The following is a 20,270-nucleotide window of genomic DNA, read 5'->3' on the forward strand; positions in this document are numbered from 1 at the left end:
TTAAGATGACTGATCATTTCTTCATTCATCCATTCACTCAGTAAAACAATATTTTTTTAAATTTATTTTATTGATTTATTTTTGGCTGCGTTGGGTCTTTGTGGGCTTTCTCTAGTTGCAGTGAGCAGGGGCCACTGGTTGCAGGTTTCTCCTTGCAGTGGCCTCTCTTGTTGCAGAGCACGGGCTCTAGGCACGCGGGCTTCAGTAGCTGTGACACATGGGCTTAGCCGCTCCACAGTATGTGGGATCTTCCCGGACCAGGGCTCAAACCCACGTGCCCTGCATTGGCAGGTGGACTCTCAACCACTGCGCCACCAGGGAAGTCCCCAGTAAAACAATTATTAAGCATGTCTTTGGTTTCTGATATATTTCCATGTCTCCTTCTTAGTACTTAAGAAGTGCTATAGTATTTAGGTACTCCAAGTTTTATTAGTTAAATGAGTACACAGCTGACCAATAGTATAAATCTTTTGAGACATCAGAAATTGAATTCCTGAATAATGCCCCCTCCCCAACCTGCGCCCCAGCCAGCTGCTTTACTTACAGCATTTGCCATCTCTGTTGGTGGCAACTCCGTTTTCTCAAAAGCTCTGACCAATACTTAGGAGTCTTCCATACCCCCTCTTTTTCTTTTGCACCCTACCTCCATTTCATCAGCAAATCCTCTGCTCTCTCTTCAAAAGTACATCCAGAACTTGACCACATTTTACTACCTCCACTGCTAACATCATGGCCAAAGTCACCATCATCTTTCATCAGATTATTACTAAAAACCTCTAAAGTAATCTCTTTCTTCTATTTTCTTGCCTTTTAGCATGCTTTTATGAAAGTCGGACATGATGTGTCAGGTAATAAGAACTTAGGTAAATAGGCTTAATGTGAGCTTTAATGTTAATCTGGCTCTGAGTTGGGCGTGGGTTTAATGTTTGCTGTAGCCATAGGTGCCAGAGGCATTGTATTTCCCTGGTGTCCTTGTTCTTGTCTCCCCTGTTGTCTTTGGGCTTCCCCAACAACTCCGAGTCTGTATTTTGCATCTCTTTCCACTGTAAATTCACCAGTTTTATAATGGAGCCCAGTAAGTGTGTTGGTTAAATGTAGGAGAAGGGAGGTGTCCTCTTATTTGGTGATTAAATCCTGGTGCCTCTGGGCTGTAACCTTTATGAAAGTTTCTTAGCTTTCCCTGTGTCTCCTAATTGGGACAGGAAGGCCAGAGGGGATGGGAGTGATAGGGATGACTGTCCCCCGCAGCTCTGGGTAAGGCCACTCCCCTGGAGAGTAGACCTTTGTTATGGAGGGGGATCAGGGCTTATTTCATAAAATTTATATTTCTCCTCCTCTTGTAGAGCCAGGAAGGCCTGTTTCTTGGCTCTTCAATGTGAGAATGGGGGTCCCTGGAGGTAAAACCCACAAAAGAGTAGAAGCCCCTAAGACCGTGGCCTCCAGGAGTTTCTCCCTCTTACTGAAGCTCTTCCACAACTCAGCTTCCAGCAACTCCTCTCAAAATCGCCAGTTACTTGTTCCTATCAGTTTCTGCCCCAGGTAATCTCATCTTTGCATGACTGGATTTTCCAGTCTCTCCAGATTTCCTGGTGATGATTTGCCCAGTGACCTCAATTCACTGATGGTTCCAAGAAAAGCCGTTGTTTTTGCCCTTCCTTTAGCATTTTTTTTTAAATTTTTATTTTATTTATTTATTTTTTGGCTGTGTTGGGTCTTCGTTGCTGCACGCGGGGTTTCTCTAGTTGCGGCGAGCGGGGGCTACTCTTCGTTGTGGTGCGTGGGTTTCTCATTGCGGTGGCTTCTCTTGTTGCGGAGCATGGGCTCTAGGCGCGCAGGCTTCAGTAGTTGTGGCACGCGGGCTCTAGAGCACAGGCTCAGTAGTTGTGACGCACAGGCTTAGTTGCTCCACGGCATGTGTAATCTTCCCGGACCAGGGATCGAACCCATGTCCCCTGCATTGGCAGGTGGATTGTTAACCACTGCGCCACCAGGGAAGTCCCCAAGAAAAGCCATTAGTTTTGCAGTTCGTTTAGTGTATTCTTGTTGTAAGAATGGGAGTGATGAGTTCCAAGCTTTTTACATGTCTGAGCTGAACTCCTGCTTCCATTTTTTTCATCCTTAGCATCTGCCTGCCATCAGCAGCCCTAATGATTCCTTTGAAACGTAAGCCAGAGTATGGTGTTCACTGCCCCCAGTCCTCTACTGGCACCCATTTCTCCCAAAATCAAAGCACACAGTCAGAGACTTGACACTGTACATCTCCCGGCCTTGCCATCACTTGCTTCACTCCAGCCCTACTGGCCCCCTTTGATGTGCCTTCTCTATCCCAGATAAGCCCGTGCCTCAGGGCTTTGGCACTTGTCATTGCTTCTTCTTGGAATGTGTTTCCCAGGACAGTCTCACCTCTATCTCCCTCACCTCCTCTAGGTCTCCAGTCCAGTGTTGCATTATCAGTAAGGTGCTGTATGTAAAACTGTCAACCTTTTGAAAAATTGCAACTGCCCCTCTGCTTCTGCCTTGTCTAGCATTCCCTATCCTCTTTCCATACTTTGTTTTTCCCATAACACTTAGGACCATTTGACATACTATATTCTCCATGTTTCTGTGTTTATTGTTTGAATGCATTGTCAGTGTCCATTAAAATGCACGACACAAGAAGGCAGGGGAGTTTCGCCTTTTTTTAATGCTATATGTGTAGCGACTAGGACAGTGCCTGGTAGAGAGAGGGCATTCAATAACGAATACACTGACGAATAAACTTTAGTCATAATCCTTCTCCTGAAAGAGTGTAGAGAACCTGTTTCGAGATAAAATGTACATTCATTAAAGGAAGAGAAAGTGTAAAATATGCTATTGATACCCCAGGTACTGAGGCATGCTCCATAATAAGAGGGATAGAATTGGGAGTGGAGTTAGTTTTGGACTCCACGAGTGCCTTGTGTGACATATGCTTCCATTTTGATACAAGGCAAAACTTTTAAAATCCAGGTTCCTGATTTTTTCTGTTTATAACATGCTAATAAATATAGTTCTGGCCACAGTGACTCCTTTAGCAGTTATGAGACTGGTCGTCATCTTCCTTAAGGTAGATTTTTCTAAGTCTGTGATATTATTTGAGCCTAGCCAAAGATTAGAAACCCTTTAAAGCCAGTCTTATGTAAGGTTGTCTGAGATTACAGCTATTTCATTGAGTTAGTTTTTCTTTCCCTCCTTTGAAAGCCTTTGCAAATTTTGGAGTTCTTCAGTCTTCCGTGTACTTTAACAGAATATGATTTTAAGCCTCATGAAGCATTATACATGAAAGCTGCTGCCTTCAGTAATTGGTCCTGCAGACAGCTGCCAGTCATTAACTGATTGGATGCAAATGACGATGGGTAGAGCCTGTCACAGTGACTGTGTTGCTAATTTATGGTTTAAATCTGGATAGTGGAGAAATGATAGCTGATTTGGACTATGTAAACTACAAGTCCTACCTCATTATGTGGTTGATAATGTCAGGAAAATACTAGACATAGTTGATTACCAGAGTTTGCTGATTTCACAATAACTCTTTGCATTTTTGTGCTTAGGAAAAAGGAAATTTCCTTTGATGACTGCTTCAATGAGCAAACCACATAATATTTAAAAGGTTTTTTTTTTGAAGCATGTGTTTAAAGCACCGTTTTTTATAAACTATTGATTAACATTTGCTTGAAACAAGCATTTCTTAGTTCATTACAAGGTGGTTCAATGTACGATCACTTTCCTTCTTGGCCTCTGGCCTCATCTGAATCCCCGTGTGTCTTTGGCTCTTACAGAATTTGGCACCACTGATTCCTGCTCTCTGGCTTTCAAGGCCACTCCACAATTTTGACTGTCTCTCATTTTCCACAGCTGTCTCTTGTATGGTTTTGTCTCCTCCCCAAACTGATTCATTCTGCAAGGTTCTGTCCAAAGACTGCCTTCATTTTCCTTTCTCTATAGAATCTAGACCACCACCTGGGATATAGTGCCGGGTCAATAAATGTGTCATTGAATTTCTAAGTTACCTTCCCCATGACTTCCTATCTGTGTGGGACTTCTCCACCTGGGTGATTTGTCCACATCTCAAACTCTTCACCAGTCTTCCCTAAAACCACCTACTCACTGACGTCCTTAGTGATTAAGGTCATAAGCAGAGACTAACGAAGTTATTATAGATAAACAGATCAGTGGGCACATATACATAAAAAAGAATGATAACATATAGGCAGCATAGCTGGTGTGCTAAAAGGCATTTACATTTTTTCAAGTTATAGATTAAAAATCAAATCAGCTCTTTAGAATGGTTGGTTTATTAACTCTATATCAATTTGCTTTAGAGAACATGACTATGCTTTTTAATTGTTTGGAAACAATTTCTTAAAATAATTAGGAACAATGAAGCAGCGTTCATCCAAGGAAAATTTAACAAGAAAACATTTATTTAATGCCTTTTTCTAATGTAAATATGTGAAATGATAGATATAAAAGATGTGTATATAATGATAAACGTATTTGAAACTCTTAAGGGTGATTACTCACACATCCTATATTCGACGCCTCCTTATGCAAATGACAAATATTGCCCATTTAGATATAGAAAAACAGAAACTAAATAGTTGTTTCAGCCATGCAACATTTGACAGTTTTTCTTTTTTCCTGGATTTCTGTAAAATTGACACTTCAATTTCAACTTCACATGGTTGCAGATTTCAAGAAACAAGTATGTGGAAGGAATATCATTTTATGAAGAAAACAATTCATAATTTAAGTGAAATCTAAACCTCTTAAGTCATGTGAAACTTGACTAATTCCTTGTGGATTCTATGGTCTAAGTTTTTGGTTACCTCTAATTGACTGTCTTCTTTAACTATGGTAAATTGCAATTAACCAGCCAGCTTTGAGATTGTGTAATAAATCTTATATTTCTTAGCTAATTTGTCATATTACTTCTGAAGATGAAAAATTTTCAAAAGAGGTACAGATTTTTATGAAAAGTAACATGAAGCAGTTAAGTCAGGAAGGAAAACCAGTATAATATCTTATCAGATTGGCTGGCCTGAGTTAAAAAGCTGTAAAATACAGATTTTCATTTTTAACAGATATGGTAGGAGATAGCTGGGAAAAAGCCCCCTAAAAGGCTGATTGAGAGAAAAACAAGGTGAAGTGGGATCAGGTTTCCAGAGGGTAAAGAAATTCAGTGTTTCTTCTCAATTCGTCTCTTCTGAGTAGAAAAAAGAAATATAAAATAATGGGACTGACAAGAGTAAAATGAAAATGTCTCATTGGCTCAACCAAAGGATTTAAACAAGTAAATCTGCTAAATTGTTAAGGCCCCTTTTAAACATTTGATTCTTGAGGAAATGAATTACGGTTGTTTCTCAGTTGAGATAGAGTAAGTCACAGTAGTTCAAAAGCATGTGGTTTCCTTGCCTCTAAGAATGGAGTAACACATAAATCTTTTCTTTGGTTCCAGCTCTAATGGCTGCAAGTACAGTTGTGTAGGGAAGAAGAAAACAAAAAAATAAAACAGACCACAGCAGACTCAGTGAAAATGGTCCTACGGTGTTTTACCAGTGAAGTAGGTGACGTACTGCTGTTTCTTTGGGATTATCCGTAACAGAACTTTTAGAATCTTTATGGGTTTTTGAAAACCCTCAAACCTAAAATTAGTGTTGCCTTAGATTGAATATATTTACCAGTGGTTATATTTCAAAGGAACTGAAACTCACATATAATTAAAATAAGTGTAAAGTTACTTTATTCTGATTTCTGTATTAGTTTTGTATTTGATTCTTAAAATGCTCTAACATTTCTTTGCCTTTTTTTTTTTTTTTTTTTTGCGGTACGCGGGCCTCTCACTGTTGTGGCCTCTCCCGTTGTGGAGCACAGGCTCCGGACGCGCAGGCTCAGCGGCCATGGCTCACGGGCCCAGCCGCTCCGCGGCATGTGGGATCTTCCCGGACCGGGGCACGAACCCGTGTGCCCTGCATCGGCAGGCAGGCAGACTCTCAACCACTGCGCCACCAGGGAAGCCCTCTTTGCCTTTTTCTTTTTTAAATTAAACATATATGAAATATTTCATTCATTGAGAAATATATACACATACCTCATATTTGAACCACTTAAAGGATGCTACTAAAACATGCATTTTGCAAATTAAGAGAAAGCTATTACCAGAACCTCCCCCATACCTCTTCTTATTTCACAGTTTTGTTTCTTTCATTTGTGTTCTCTTATTTTATGCTAGAACCCCCATTACAATCTCAAACAAGAGTGATGACAGCAGGATTTTTGTCTTATTCTTGTTTAAGAAAGAATGTTTTAAATATTTCACCATTAATTATGTATATTTTATAGGTTTTTCAGTAGGCAGCTTTTATCAGTAGAGTTTTCCTCTTATTTCTAGTCTAAAATTTCTTTTTAGGAATTAATGTTGATAATGGTATTCTCCACTCAATCTATTTATGTTAATGATTTATGTTAATAGATTTTCTAATGTTGAACCTACTTTGCATTCCTGGAATAAGCCCCAAAATTACTTATAATGTTTTATCAAATTTATATTCTTCTAAATTTGTTTTTCACCCGTGTCCCTGGGTGAGACTGGCACTTCCCTTCAGGGGGTTTGAGTTTGTTCGGCTTCTCCAATTTGACCTCCCTTTTGAAGCCGACTAAACCCTAAGCCCTTTTCCTCTTAGTTTCACAGATGTACGCAAGGTGAGTACCATCTTCAGAACTGTTTAACCTTCTGGATTCCTGCTTTCAAGCAGTCTCTAAGCTTAGGGATTGCCCTTACTTTCCCATCAATTAATACATTCATTAACAAATACTTTGTAATTTCTGTCTAGCATGTGTTCTGTACTAGGAGGCAATCTCTGAACATCGAGTTTCACTGTACTGTCGGGAAGAGAAACACCCAAGAAACATCCTTCAATCTAGCATCTATTAAGGAATGGGTTAGCTACGTTAGAAGTTAGAGTTTGAGAATAGAGTTGTTGTTTATGACATAGAAGATAGTTTTGAAATTTTAAATTCTCCTTCCACAAGAGAACCAAGTTGCCCAAGTAAGCTAAAAAGTGTATTAGAGCACTGTCTTAAGCAAAATCAAGTTACAGGTATTTGACCCTTATAAAACACAGAAGGGTGATGTATATTTGTTTTCTGCTGTAATATAAACTTGCAGATATAATGTCACAGATACAGCAGATTTTCAAGAAGACAAACACACATGTTTTTTAGTTTTACCCTTATTACACGTGCACACCTATTACTGGTGATGGTGGAAGTAAAAGAAAATTCCAGTTAAGTCTCAAGGGATTATGGAAAAATCTGAGATGTTCCAAGTCGTATAATTATTGAAAAAGACTTGGATGTAGAAGACTGTTTATATATAACTCTATGGGAGAAACAAAGTGTGAGCCCTATTTTTAATGCATATGGGTGTTAAATTAGAAATCTCTCCTCTGTTTAGTTTTAGTTTTTAGTTTAGTGTTAAATTTATTTCTAATTTAAAAATAGGAATATTACCATCCAGGGGGATCTAGTGGAAACATATATGTGCTTACTAAAATATAAGGACCAAACGCTAAAAGATATGATTTAAAAATGATAATATTATTTACCAAGCAAGACACTACAATCCAACTTGATTAAATAGTAGAGAGAAACAAGCACAAACAAACAAACAAACAACCTTGCTCGAGGGCTGGACTCTGTTAGGGGCTTTGTTGTGTCTTGTATTTAGGAGTCTAAATACCAATGATGTTAGCTGCTCTGAACATTTATTCAGTCACCTTAAACAGCATAATTCAGTTTCTCTATGTAAAACACCATGGGGTATTATATTAAAACATTAACATCTTTTTTGGGAGTAGTGTAGGCATACATTTTAATTGGGAGAACTTTCTCTCTAGGAATTGGAAGTTTAGAAAGAAGGAACTGGATTAGATATGCAATACAATAGCTGAGAGTCAAATTTTGACAAGAACAGATAACTGAGGTGTCAACAAAGTTTCTTTTCACCTCTTTCCCTGGATGGCAGAGGAAACTTATAGTCTTGTAATGTTTGGGGCTCTGCATATTACAACTGGGAGTTTGTATAATAAAGAAATGCGATAAACTTTCTTTCTTCTCTTCCTGTCTTTGCTTTCCTCGGGAAAAGAGAGTAAATTTCTCAAATTATGTATCACGAGACTACCAGGAAGGAGCAGGAGGTCTGAGATATGTTGAGATAATATCTGGTTTTACTTTATCAGTTGGCTTATTCTTTTTTTTTTTTGCGGTACTCGGACCTCTCACTGTTGTGGCCTCTCCCGCTGCGGAGCACAGACTCTGGACGCGCAGGCTCAGTGGCCATGGCTCACCGGCCATGGCTCACCGGGCCCAGCTGCTTCTTGGCATGTGGGATCTTCCCGGACCAGGGCACGAACCCGTGTCCCCTGCATCAGCAGGTGGACCCTCAACCACTGCGCCACCAGGGAAGCCCGGCTTATTCTTTTTGAGTTTTACAAATAAGCTTTGGTGGTTTGCAAAACTGGTATAGAATACCTCATTTCTCTACTTAGTCTGTTTTCATATTATCTGAATATTTCCCAAGGACAGCTTCAAGTCGTGTTCACTCTAGTGGTTAAAACTGAATGCTGTTGTCCATATTCATGTGAGTGTTGAAAACAATTTTCAAGTAGAGATAAGTTTCTGGGTTTACATAAACAAAGCATGAGCATATTAATTAATGCTATTGTCCAAATCCATGTGTTGTGTGTTTTTCTTATCTCCAGTCACTATTTGAAATTACTTTTGCTCTTGCAATTCTATTATTAGGAAGCAGTGGCACAAGATTTTAAAAATCTCTTTTGCTTTTACAGTATAGGACAATGATTTTGAGAAAGTTTTTTCGGGCAGGTGATACAGTCACTGAAGTTCTTTCTGTGCCATACCTTTGGGCTCTGTGGTGCGATTCTAGAACCAAGAGTCTTAAGTGGTACTTTGATCAGAGACCTGCCTTGCTTTGATCATGGCTGTTGGTTCCCAGCTCATGTCTAAGTTGAGCCTGGAGTAGATATTTACTTTTGAGGTTTTTAAGTTAAAAGTTTAGACTTAAAGAAGTATATCCTAACCCCGATCCTGATGATTTCATAGGGAAATACAGCTTCTCTGTGGGTTTTAATCAACCTAAAATGTAAATCCTCTGAACGTCAACACCACTTAGGACTCATGGATGGAGTATAGGGGTTTATGCCTCTGAAACCACATATCTAGTCATAATTTCTAGTTGGTAATATTTATTAAACACTAATATGTATCCAGTAGATGTGTTTGGTGTAAAAGAGCCTTTAATGGCCTCTGAAAATTCCCTGTTGGGATCCAGTCCAGTTAAGATTAGAGCTTCAGGAAAGTGGGCCAGCCCTTCTCTTTCTCACAGTGCTCAACTGATGTGAGAATGTCATTTTAGTGCATTCACCCTTCTGGTTCTTCCTATTTATTTTACCCCTCTATGTACTAGCTTCCTTCTGCTGTTTGGAAGTAGACTTTCTGAGTTGTACGTTTAAGACTGTTAAATGAGTAACATCATCCTTTGTTTCAATATTGTTTCTCAAGTGATGCGAAAATGCCTCATACAAGTACTGGCTGCACAGCCTTTGAAGAACCCTTATCTATTTGTCCTGTAGCAGCAAAAAAGGCAAAGAAAATTAACCTCCCTCTTTTTTTCTGTTGTTCGTAGTTAGCTGAAAGTACAGAAGAAAATACATTAAAATAATAGTTGCCCAAGATTTGTGCATATAGAAAGGTAATTGATATTTTTAGAAATTTATTTAATAGCTAATTTTTCTTCTCATTAGCATTCGTAAGTAAATATTTTTCTACTCACATAAACTTTTTTTTTTTTTTTTTTTTTGCGGTGTGCGGGCCTCTCACTGTTGCGGCCTCTCCCGTTGCGGAGCACAGGCTCCGGATGTGCAGGCCCAGCGGCCATGGCTCACGGGCCCAGCCGCTCCGCGGCATGTGGGATCTTCCCGGACCGGGGCACGAACCTGTGTCCCCCGCATCGGCAGGCGGACTCTCAACCACTGCGCCACCAGGGAAGCCCTCACATAAATATTTTATTCTTGATACTTGTTCTTACTGATCATTTTTCACTTTTTGAAATGCTGTTTTCTCTAGTTATTAACTCTACTTTTTCCATGTTCAGCACTAGGTGCTGAGTTAAGAGTGACTGTTAAAAATTAATATATTGGACTTCCCTGGTGGTGCAGTGGTTAAGAATTTGCCTGCCACACGGACCAGTACCAGTCCGTGGCCCGGGGGTTGGGGACCCCTGCTATAGTGGACTTTTTGTTTATAACAGCCCCTCCCAACTTTCCCTTCTCCTCAACAAAAAGTTTCCTCTCCTTTCTTTGCTGGACTCGCATGTGGTTTGCTATAGTTGTGTGTCTCGAATTGCAGTTGTTTTCTGCTCCCAGATAAACTTGCTTTTGCTTTGCTGGTATTAAAAAAAAAAAGAATCTGCCTGCCTGCCAATGCAGGGGATACGGGTTCGATCCCTGGTCTGGGAAGATCCCACATGCCGAGGAGCAACTAAGCCCGTGTGCCACAACTACTGAGCCTGCGCGCTGCAACTACTGAAGCCCGTGCGCCTAGAGCCTGTGCTCGACAACAAGAGAAGCCACCGCAATGAGAAGCCCGTGCACCGCAATGAAGAGTAGCCCCCGCTCGCCATAACTAGAGAAAGCCCGCGAGCAGCAATGAAGACCCAGCACAGCCAAAAACTAAATTAAAAAAAATTAATATATTGAATATATTAATGTAATATAGCGTATAACATGGTGTCCTGATGGATGTTTGAGATATACTGCATGTTTATCTTAGGAACTGATTTATTTTTAATAAAATGTAATCTTTGATTTTTATTATTTTTCTCTTCTTAAAACTGGCTTTGAGAGTATTTAATGTTGCTTTGAGATTTGTTTTTCTTGGCCTGGATTTGCTTGGCAATGAAATCCTCAGTAGCATGACCATAGATTCTAAATACAGGAGATATGCTGTTAAAGGGTGTATCTAACTTGTTATGCTTTTTATGGAGGATGATCTATTAATGACATATTATTCCTTTTCCATAGTAATGTACTTTGCAGAGTTCTATTTTCTTATTTAATTATCTCAGTGATGCTGGAGTTTAACTTGGGCAAGCATTGTTACACCTGTTTTACAGATGAGAAACTAAAGGAGGGGTAGAATGCTTAGGGAGAAAGACATGGTAAGTAGGACAGATTTTGCAGTAAGGTAGATCGGGGTCCTAATCCTAACCCAGACCATGAATAGCTGTTATTATCGTCCTTAGAGTGTCAAGTGGCTGATCTGTATAGTGAGTATAGCAATACCACTGTGTGGGACAGAGTGTGTGTAGCACCCTAGCCCAGGGTTTGGCCCATATTACATGTTTACTTACTACTGTTAATAAGAAATAGGAGAGTCCAGTAATTTACTTCAGTGTACCCAGATCTAATTGTTAACAGAATTAGAACTAAAACCTTAGGTTTGGGATATTTTGGTTTATGTCTCCACATCAAATTTCCTTTTAGTGACACATAATAGGAAACTAACCTGGGGCCGTTCGATGGCAGGGACCCATCCAAATGATGACAGGATTCACTGTGAGATAAAGTAGATTATGAGATTGGAGTGTAAAGGAACAAAAGAGAGAACTAAAGGAAAAAAAAATCACTTCTCTGTTTTCCCCCTGGAGTTGTTTAGAATTCCTGAACTCTTGCCCTTTCTAAAGGTTGTTCGTCTTTTAGAGCTGAACCAGACTCAAATGATACCAAATATGTCGGAGACAAACTCTAAGAGATTCTTTGGTTCTATTATGTTCCTTATATGAAATCAGAAGTAACTCAACTACTCCGTAGAATTTACAGTCAACCTATGGTAGTGATTGAACAGCCTCATAGGCTAAGAGGTCAGCCAGATGTGAGGAATTTCTGAGGAGTCTTTACTGAATTGCCATGTCTTTTGTATAAATAGGGTCACTATATACCAGTTATATATTCACCAAGTGTTTTAGATTGACAGTGTAATAGGCCAAAACAAGGGTCTGTTGGTAAGATTTGAGGAGAGCCTCAAAGCTCAGATGATTCTAAATTCTTCCTTGTCCCGTCATTATATTTGCAAATGCAATTGTATTTGCTGTCTTCATGTATAATGCTGTGGGTTAGCTAATCAGAAACTTCACAGAGAGCACATTGCTATCAGGTAGGAACATAAAGAGATTTGTTTTCTTTTGATGGAGAGGCAATGGGAAAAATTTTGAGCACAGTTGGGAAATGAAAGAGTGAAGGCTTCCACAGGTGAGACCCAGCTTCACAGGCCATGGGTGGTACCGATAGCAGACACTGAACTGTGGACCTGGGGGTGGCTCATAGTTAGTCAGAATACAGTAGAGATTGCAGATGGTAAAACGCTAAGGAATAACCCTAGATGTGTTAAAACCAAAAAACCTGCACTGAACTGTATATGTGGATATTACAATATGCACATAGATAGCGTAGTGACTAACAATGCTGTGAAGACAATGTTAACATATCAGTGGAATACTAAATTTTATCTTTTCATTTTTAATACTTTTTTCCCTTATTAGGAATAAACTTATTTTCAGCTCCGTGTGAAGTAACCAAAGGTAGGGAAATGAGAAATAATTGCATATTATAAAATTGCTCTAATTAGAGTGTAAAAGTGTATAGTATATGTATTCCGGTATCATATGAATCATAATCTTTAAATTATGTGTACTTTTTCCACTTAACATTTTAGCCAGGCAGTTTTTTTTTTTTACCCACTTTATGTTCATTTCTATAATAATCCAAGGTATAATTACTAGGAAAAATAAATTCTTGTAGGCTTATAAGGGCTCATATTTCCCTGGAGTCACTATCATACAATTAGTAAAAAGCCCAGGCTACAAATGTTGACTCCCTTACAATGTTTGTTAATGGATAGAATGAGAAATCATTCTGGTTAACAAGAAAAAAAACCACATTCACATTAATTTTAAGTTTCATGCAGTTGAGTGGCTCTTTTTTCCCCTCCTTCTACTTTCTTTCTCTTTCCTTTTCACTGAGATTAGAAATTTTAACGTAATTATCCTTTATATTTTAAAATGACATTTATTTAACTTATATCTTTAGTAACACCATTTTTGGAACACATCTGAAGTCCAAGTGTTCCATAGTGATTAAAACAAGGGTTTTGGAACCAAGCAGACATAACTTTTAGCTCGGTTAGCTTTTAAGTGTCACTTTCTCTGAGGCACAGTTTCCTCATCCAGTACAGGTACACTAGGCACTCCTGTATTTATTTCCTTTTGCTGCTGGCCTGGCTTAGATAACTGGCAAATTTCAATGTTTAAACCTTTTTTTGGGGGGTAGCATTCTGATTTCAAACAAGTAACTTAGAATTGGAGGAAGCAAAATTTAGGATTTATTACCTTATTTATTTTTTATTTTTTATTTTTGCGATACGCAGGCCTCTCACCGCTGTGGCCTCTCCTGTTGCGGAGCACAGGCTCCGGACACGCAGGCTCAGCGGCCATGGCTCACGGGCCCAGCCGCTCCGCAGCATGTGGGATCCTCCCAGACCAGGGCACGAACCCGTGTCCCCTGCATCGGCAGGCGGACTCTCAACCACTGCGCCACCAGGGAAGCCCTATCACCTTATTTAAAACAGTATTAAATGTTTCAATTTTGCCAGATCTTTACATAGAACTTGGTGTTGATATAGGGACTAAAGACATATATTAAAGTTCTAAAGTAAAAATAAATTACAGCTGAAGGCAGAAGTCAAAAATGGAGTCCTTGCTGATTCTGGTGGCTGTGTTCAGTCCACCAGTGGAATGGAAATGCTGGTATGATAACCCTGAGGCATGACTGCATGCCTGAATGTTAAGTAGCTGAAATTTGAATATTAAGAGATTCATTCATCTTTTTCTTTTAACATCTTTATTGGAGTATAATTGCTTTACAGTGGTGTGTTAGTTTCTGCTTTATAATAAAGTGAATCAGCTATACATATACATATATCCCCATATCTCCTCCCTCTTGCATCTCCCTCCCACCCTCATTGATCTTATTAGCTAATTTTTCAAAGAGTAATGCATGCCGTAATCATAAAATTATTTAAACTTTTTTTTATAATCAATGAATATAAATATCTCCAAACTTTTAGTGTAAAGTAAAAATATCCTTGAATGGCTTCCTTGGTGACGCAGTGGTTGAGAATCCGCCTGCCAATGCAGGGGACACGGGTTTGATCCCTGGTCCGGGAAGATCCCACATGCCGCGGAGCAACTAAGCCCATGCGCCTACAACTACTGAGCCTGTGCTCTAGAGCCCGTGCTCCACAATAAGAGAGGCCACCGCAGTGAGAAGCCTGCGCATGGCAACAAAGAGTAGCCCCCCCCCCTCGCCACAACCAGAGACAAGCCCGCGTGCAGCAACAAAGACCCAATGCACCCAAAAATAAAATAAGTAAAATTAAATTAATTTAAAAAAAAATCCTTGAAAAATTGCTCAAATCTCCCTGCATTGATTTTGTGAAATATATCAAGTGCTATGAAATTGCAGTAGTTAATTTACAGTAAGTTTGAATTACTTTATGAACTTAGAACTGCTGTATTTGAATGAGGGCTTTGAAAAAATTTTGGAGGGATTCATTGCTGTAGATCACTTAACATTTCCAGAAGGGGCTCACGTTTGATTTTCTCTTTAGAAGAACTTTTGCAAGATGGGAATATTTAATTGTTTTTCTGCCTTTCAAAGAACATAAAATGAACTGTGGCAGATTGTGGACGAAGTACAAGAGAAGCTTTCCTTGTGAGTTAAGGTCAAGTTTCTTAGTAAGTGGATACCTTTTAGATGCAGTTAAATACCAGTGTGAAGGGCCCTTGAGATATGAGTTATTCTTGCTTCTTTGCTTCCTGACTTTGTTTAAAAGAAAAATTTCGTTTTCTTTTTGAAAATAAAATAACTTTACAGATGAGATTTCCTAAAGCTTATCCAGTGATACCTAGAAGCATCTGTTTGCTTTTCCTTAATATAATCATCGTATATGCTTAGTCCTAAGAACTAAGTCAGGTACTTGTTAAACAATGCTTTTTAAATCTCTTGTCACACGTAAGGCATCTTCAGGGCACTTAGGAGTCCTTGATAAATGTACCTAAATCCCCAGTATCTTTGAGCAACAACCATTTATTTACATAGGTAGACTCTGTTCTCTTTCCATTGCATTAACTAGAAAATGTGACATTTAAAATTCCATTCCCAAAGAAATGTAAAACACTTAATATATTGTTTGGCATTAATTTTTCTGTGGTATGGAAAGTACATTATGAAATATGGGTACTAGATAGCTTTAGTTTGTTGTTTCTGGAGTATTTTGTCCTTACCAGTTCTGAGGGGATGACTCATTTGGATAATTTATCTTGGTTCCGTATTATACTCTAGTCCCTCAATTAAATATGTGTAAATATTGAGTACTATAATATGTGATCTACTTTGTATTCTGACTCAGTATTGAGAGGGTGAGATTTCGATGCCTGGAAACAGATCTGGTTCTCTATTGTCATTAACTTTGCAATTTAAAAAATTAACTTCAGTTCATACATCAATGAAATGGGTATAGTAATGGACCTCAGAGGTTATTTTTGTGTTAAATAAATTCTGGACACTGTCAAGCATATAGTAAACTTTAAATAAATGAAAGCACTGTTATTTTTATTATCCCAATATACATATATTTTTATTCCTTCTCCATCTCCCCTTCTCCCTTCACCTTTTCCTTCTCTTTTTCTCTACCTAGGCTTGTAGTGGTGCACATTAAGCCCATGAAATGGGACAGTACTCCCCCAACAAGAGCAGCTTCTTATAGTATAAGCTGTGTCAAAAATAGGAATAAAATGAGCACTCTGAATATTTTGAAATACTGTTTGTTGGGAAAAACTTTCAAAAATTACATTGAGATTTTAGGATAAACTGATTACATTTTTTTAAAACTTCAAATAAGTGCTTTATTATCTATAGTGCTTCAATGTGTGAATTGGATTCATCTGGGCACACTATTAAAATATAGACTTTGAAAAACTAGATACATTTTTTTAGGCTTCACTCACAATTTCTTGGAAGAATTTCAGGGATTTTATTCCAATCAAACTGTAGTTTTAAAGGTCACTGCAGTGAAATAAATGCATCAATAAAATATATGAGATTAAAAATTTTAAAAGTGTAAATGACATTAAATATTAATGAAAATACAAGGTCTTTAAGTTATGTTGGTCCAAAGTATGATTACCAAGTGAAAATTTGAAGATAATCTCAAACATCTGTTTCGAATTGTCGTAGTACAAGAAAAAGTTTAGTGAATGTTAAAACCCTTTATTCCTGAAGTAGGATATAGAATAACCCCATCTCTATTTTAAAAGAATGTGAAGTGTGACCTTCATTTTCCTTTTGTCCATTCTTTCCTATCCTCCCCTCCCCTCCATTCTCCTTTTCGTCCCCTGCTACCCAGCTGCAGAAATTAATTATATTCCTCAGTTTGCAGCCAGTTTTCAGGGTGATCCCTACAACTTTCCTCTCTTTTATTTATGTATTTATTCCCTTTTATCTCTATTCCTAACTTGAATTTCCCTTTGCATCATAGGTAACTGCTCTAATGTACTTGATTTGCATCCTTAGATTTATAATGTACCCTTGTAAAATATGTAGTGATATTTTGGGTGGGAATGAATTTTTAATATTTTTAAAAGAATGCATTAGATATTTTGAATCTTTGTAGGCTTTTCAAGGTCCATTCATGTTACAGTATTTACACGGAATGTGCTGGTCCTCACTGCTGTATAGTAATCCATGAAGTTTATGTCTCACATGATACTCCCATGATGGACAGGTCGATTATTTCCTACTATCAGCCAACACTAAGAGGCTTGTATTAAACATCCTCTTAATGTTCTCTTAGAATTTCTCTGGGAGTGGGATTGCTGGTCAGGGATTATTCATGACGTAGTCAGTAACATTTGCTGATTTGACAGAGTAAGTACTGTCAGATGGCAGAACGCAGTGGTTTCCCCAGGCTACAAGGCCCCCGACAGTGCACAGGGTCCATTCCACATGCCTACCAGTATTTGGCCTTATCCAGTTTTCTCATTTTTGCCAATCTCAAGTCTCATTGTTATAATTTGCATTTCTCTGGGTTACTAAGGAATTTGAGTATTAGTTAAAATTATTTAATGTATTCTAGAATTTATTTTGGTTTCCCCTTTTGTAGATTCCTGTTCATATCCTTTGCCCATTTTTTCCCCCCCGCTGTTGGATTTCTTATTGCTTTGTTTGGAGTTCTTTTTATTTCTAAGTACAGTTCCTTTTTGTTTAGATGTTTGAAATATCTTCTCCTGGTGTATTAATGCATGTCCCTAGTGTCCTTCAATAAGTAGAAGTCCTTCATTTTGAGATACTCAAATTCATCAATTGTTTTACTTTTTGAGTTCTGTTTGGAGGTCTTTTTAAGAAGCCACTTTCCCTTCCACAGAGATAATCTATATATTCTTCTGTTAGCTTTACTTTTTCACATTTATCTTTTAAAACCATCTGGAGTTAACCTTTGTATATGGTGAATATGCTATAAAGACCCAGTTTCATTTTTCTCTTCTATTATGGTTATTAGAATACATTTTTTTGAGTTTGTTAATAAATTATGCTAAAATATTGATTGGAATTATATAGAATTTATAGATTAATTTTGGGAGAATTGACATCTTTATAATGTTAAATTGTCCCATCCGTGAGCCTTGGAATATTTTTCCATATTTTTTGAGTTTTGGTTTAGATACTTTCAAGTCATCAGACCAGCTAGGTGTAAAAATGGATCTGATATAAAACAGTTGACTTGGTTGATATGATCAAATTTGTCAAGTAATAGGGAAAAAAGAAAACCCTAAAGCTACAGTGATTAATTCTGTAGGTTAATTATATAGATTTGAAATCATCATATTAGCCCTTTTAAGATGTACCTTTTATAGTTTATTTTAATGTATTTTCCTTTAAATTATAATATATCTGTAAAAACTAGATTTTAACTGGTTTATATGTCAACAATGTTTTTTTTTTTCCTACTTTTTGTTTTATCACTGAAACATGAACAACTTTTGTGAAAAGGTTACTATTTAGTTGACTACTAATAGGATTTTTAATTTTAGGTTATATTCTGTAGGGTAGCTTTATATTTTTAGAAGTAATCTTTAGGTTAGCATTGGGTTCTGGTAGCATTGAAGCAAAAATTAATAGTATTTAAATTTAAAAGTATGGAATAGTAACAATAAAAAAAAAAGTAGGCAAAAATTTTAGGCTTAGTCTTGTCAGCTCTTACTTAAAAACCTAAACTCTCTTTTAGTAAACACAGTACTAAAGAGCAATTAGGAAGAAGGGATTTTGAAGAAGAATTGTTTTCATATTTGAATGTGATGAAATCCTCTATGTCGGTGCCTTGCAGGCAGAGACCAGAAGGAACACACTGGTAGTAGGGAAGTTGGCTTAACTACTCCTTGCACTGAAGGAATCTCATTTTATGCCCTGACATTGGATTTGGATTTTGGTTGGGTGATTTGGGAAAGGGTCTCAGGAAACAGGGGAGTCCTCTAGGTCGGATGCTGGGACAATTCTATCTATGCCTGGTTAAAGAAGTATTCGTTTAGCAAGAGAGGCGGGTGTTTGGTATTTTGTGGGTTGTACAGTGGCCTTTTTCTTTTTTGTGTTTAGTAAAATTATGAAGTGATCTTGCTTGGTATCATTTACCATGGTCTCAAAGTAACCTTGTCTCCAGCTGTTTTCCTGTTGTATATATACAATGGAAGAACAGAATGGCCTGTTGGTGAGTGTCAGATGAGTTCAGGACATCAAAGTCTACCCTTTCTTTCCTCTCTCCCCTACTCCCTCTTTCATCCATAAGCAATTAAAATTGTTTAAAAAATATGTACTTAATTTGGGAATTTTCTTCTTTTTGTAGTTACCTAGGGCAATGACTTAATCATAAATACGTGAATGATTTCTGTTTGGACAAAAGAAACTTAGTAACATGCTGTGGCTTTGCCACAGATAACTTTACTGATGATTTTTAATTTATAAGTTGTAGTCTTACTTTGAAATAACCGTCTCCTCTGCTGCCTTTCCCTGCGGAAGCCATCTTAGATTCTTTGCTCTTACTTTTCCCCCTACCTGGAATCGCTGGTCTTTGCAAGACTGCTTCCTTATCCTCAGTTTTTAGAGATAACACCCATTTCCCTATTTCTAAGATATCCCTGTTTAAATTAGCCTCATTCCCTCCATCTTACTTTGTTTTATATTGTTTGTAGCACTTATCACCTGAAGTTAATTCATTTCTTCTATTGTATGGTCCTCCCATCCCCACTCCACTCCCCACTTCAAACATAAGCTGCGAGTGGGTGAGAACTTGTATGTATGTACAGTTGTGCCAGCCCCCGATAATGTTTCTGGCACAAAATAGGTGCTTAATAAACAAATACATTTATGAATTAATAAATGAACCACTAACCAAATAAGTAAATGTATATTCTAGACATAATTATGTATTTGTTGACTATTAACTATTAATTGGGCTATAAGTACTTGAAAAAATGTCAGTCAGTTTCTCTGGAAATATGCCTTAATATTCAAACTAATTTCTTGCTATCATTTTTTTTCATCATCTGTGTTCATAGACTATGGGTAAGATGGGATAGCATTATAATGATGTTTTCCTGGTGCTTAAATTACTAGTTGGATGCATTGGCTATTAGGAATTTCCATTGAGCCATACTTTGTTATGTTGGTGGTGGGATGGGGGGGTTGGATATAAAATACATAGGGTGTTTTGCCTATTAAATTTAAAGATAATCATAATTTATTTTACTATATGTTTTTCATACTTTTTATTTTTTTAACTTTTATCTTTCAAAAAGATAAGGATTCAATTTTCTATGGACTCATAGTGCCAAGGCCTATTCGTAGCGTGTGAATGTTGGTTTGCAGTGAAAGATGAAACTTAGTGTGAAAATATTTATTGAGTATTTGCCACGTGGCAGGCACCATCTTAAACACCCTACGTATACAAGCTCATTTAATCCTTGTCAACAAACCCAGGAGATATTATTCTCCCCCATATTACAGATGAGTAAACAAAGGCACAGAGTGTTAAATTACAGGGCACATAAGCAAATTTGGGATTGA

At 37.8% G+C, this 20,270-nt stretch overlaps 1 protein-coding gene across 3 annotated transcripts in view; it reads left to right on the forward strand.

Moving 5' to 3' along the window:
* TMTC2 (transmembrane O-mannosyltransferase targeting cadherins 2) overlaps positions 1 to 20,270 on the forward strand; it is a 649,990-nt gene that overhangs the window by 203,517 nt on the left and 426,203 nt on the right. The window lies entirely within an intron of this gene.

This window comes from Leucopleurus acutus (genome assembly GCF_964270905.1).
Source record: "Leucopleurus acutus genome assembly, chromosome: 11".
Taxonomy (NCBI): Eukaryota; Metazoa; Chordata; class Mammalia; order Artiodactyla; family Delphinidae; genus Leucopleurus; species Leucopleurus acutus.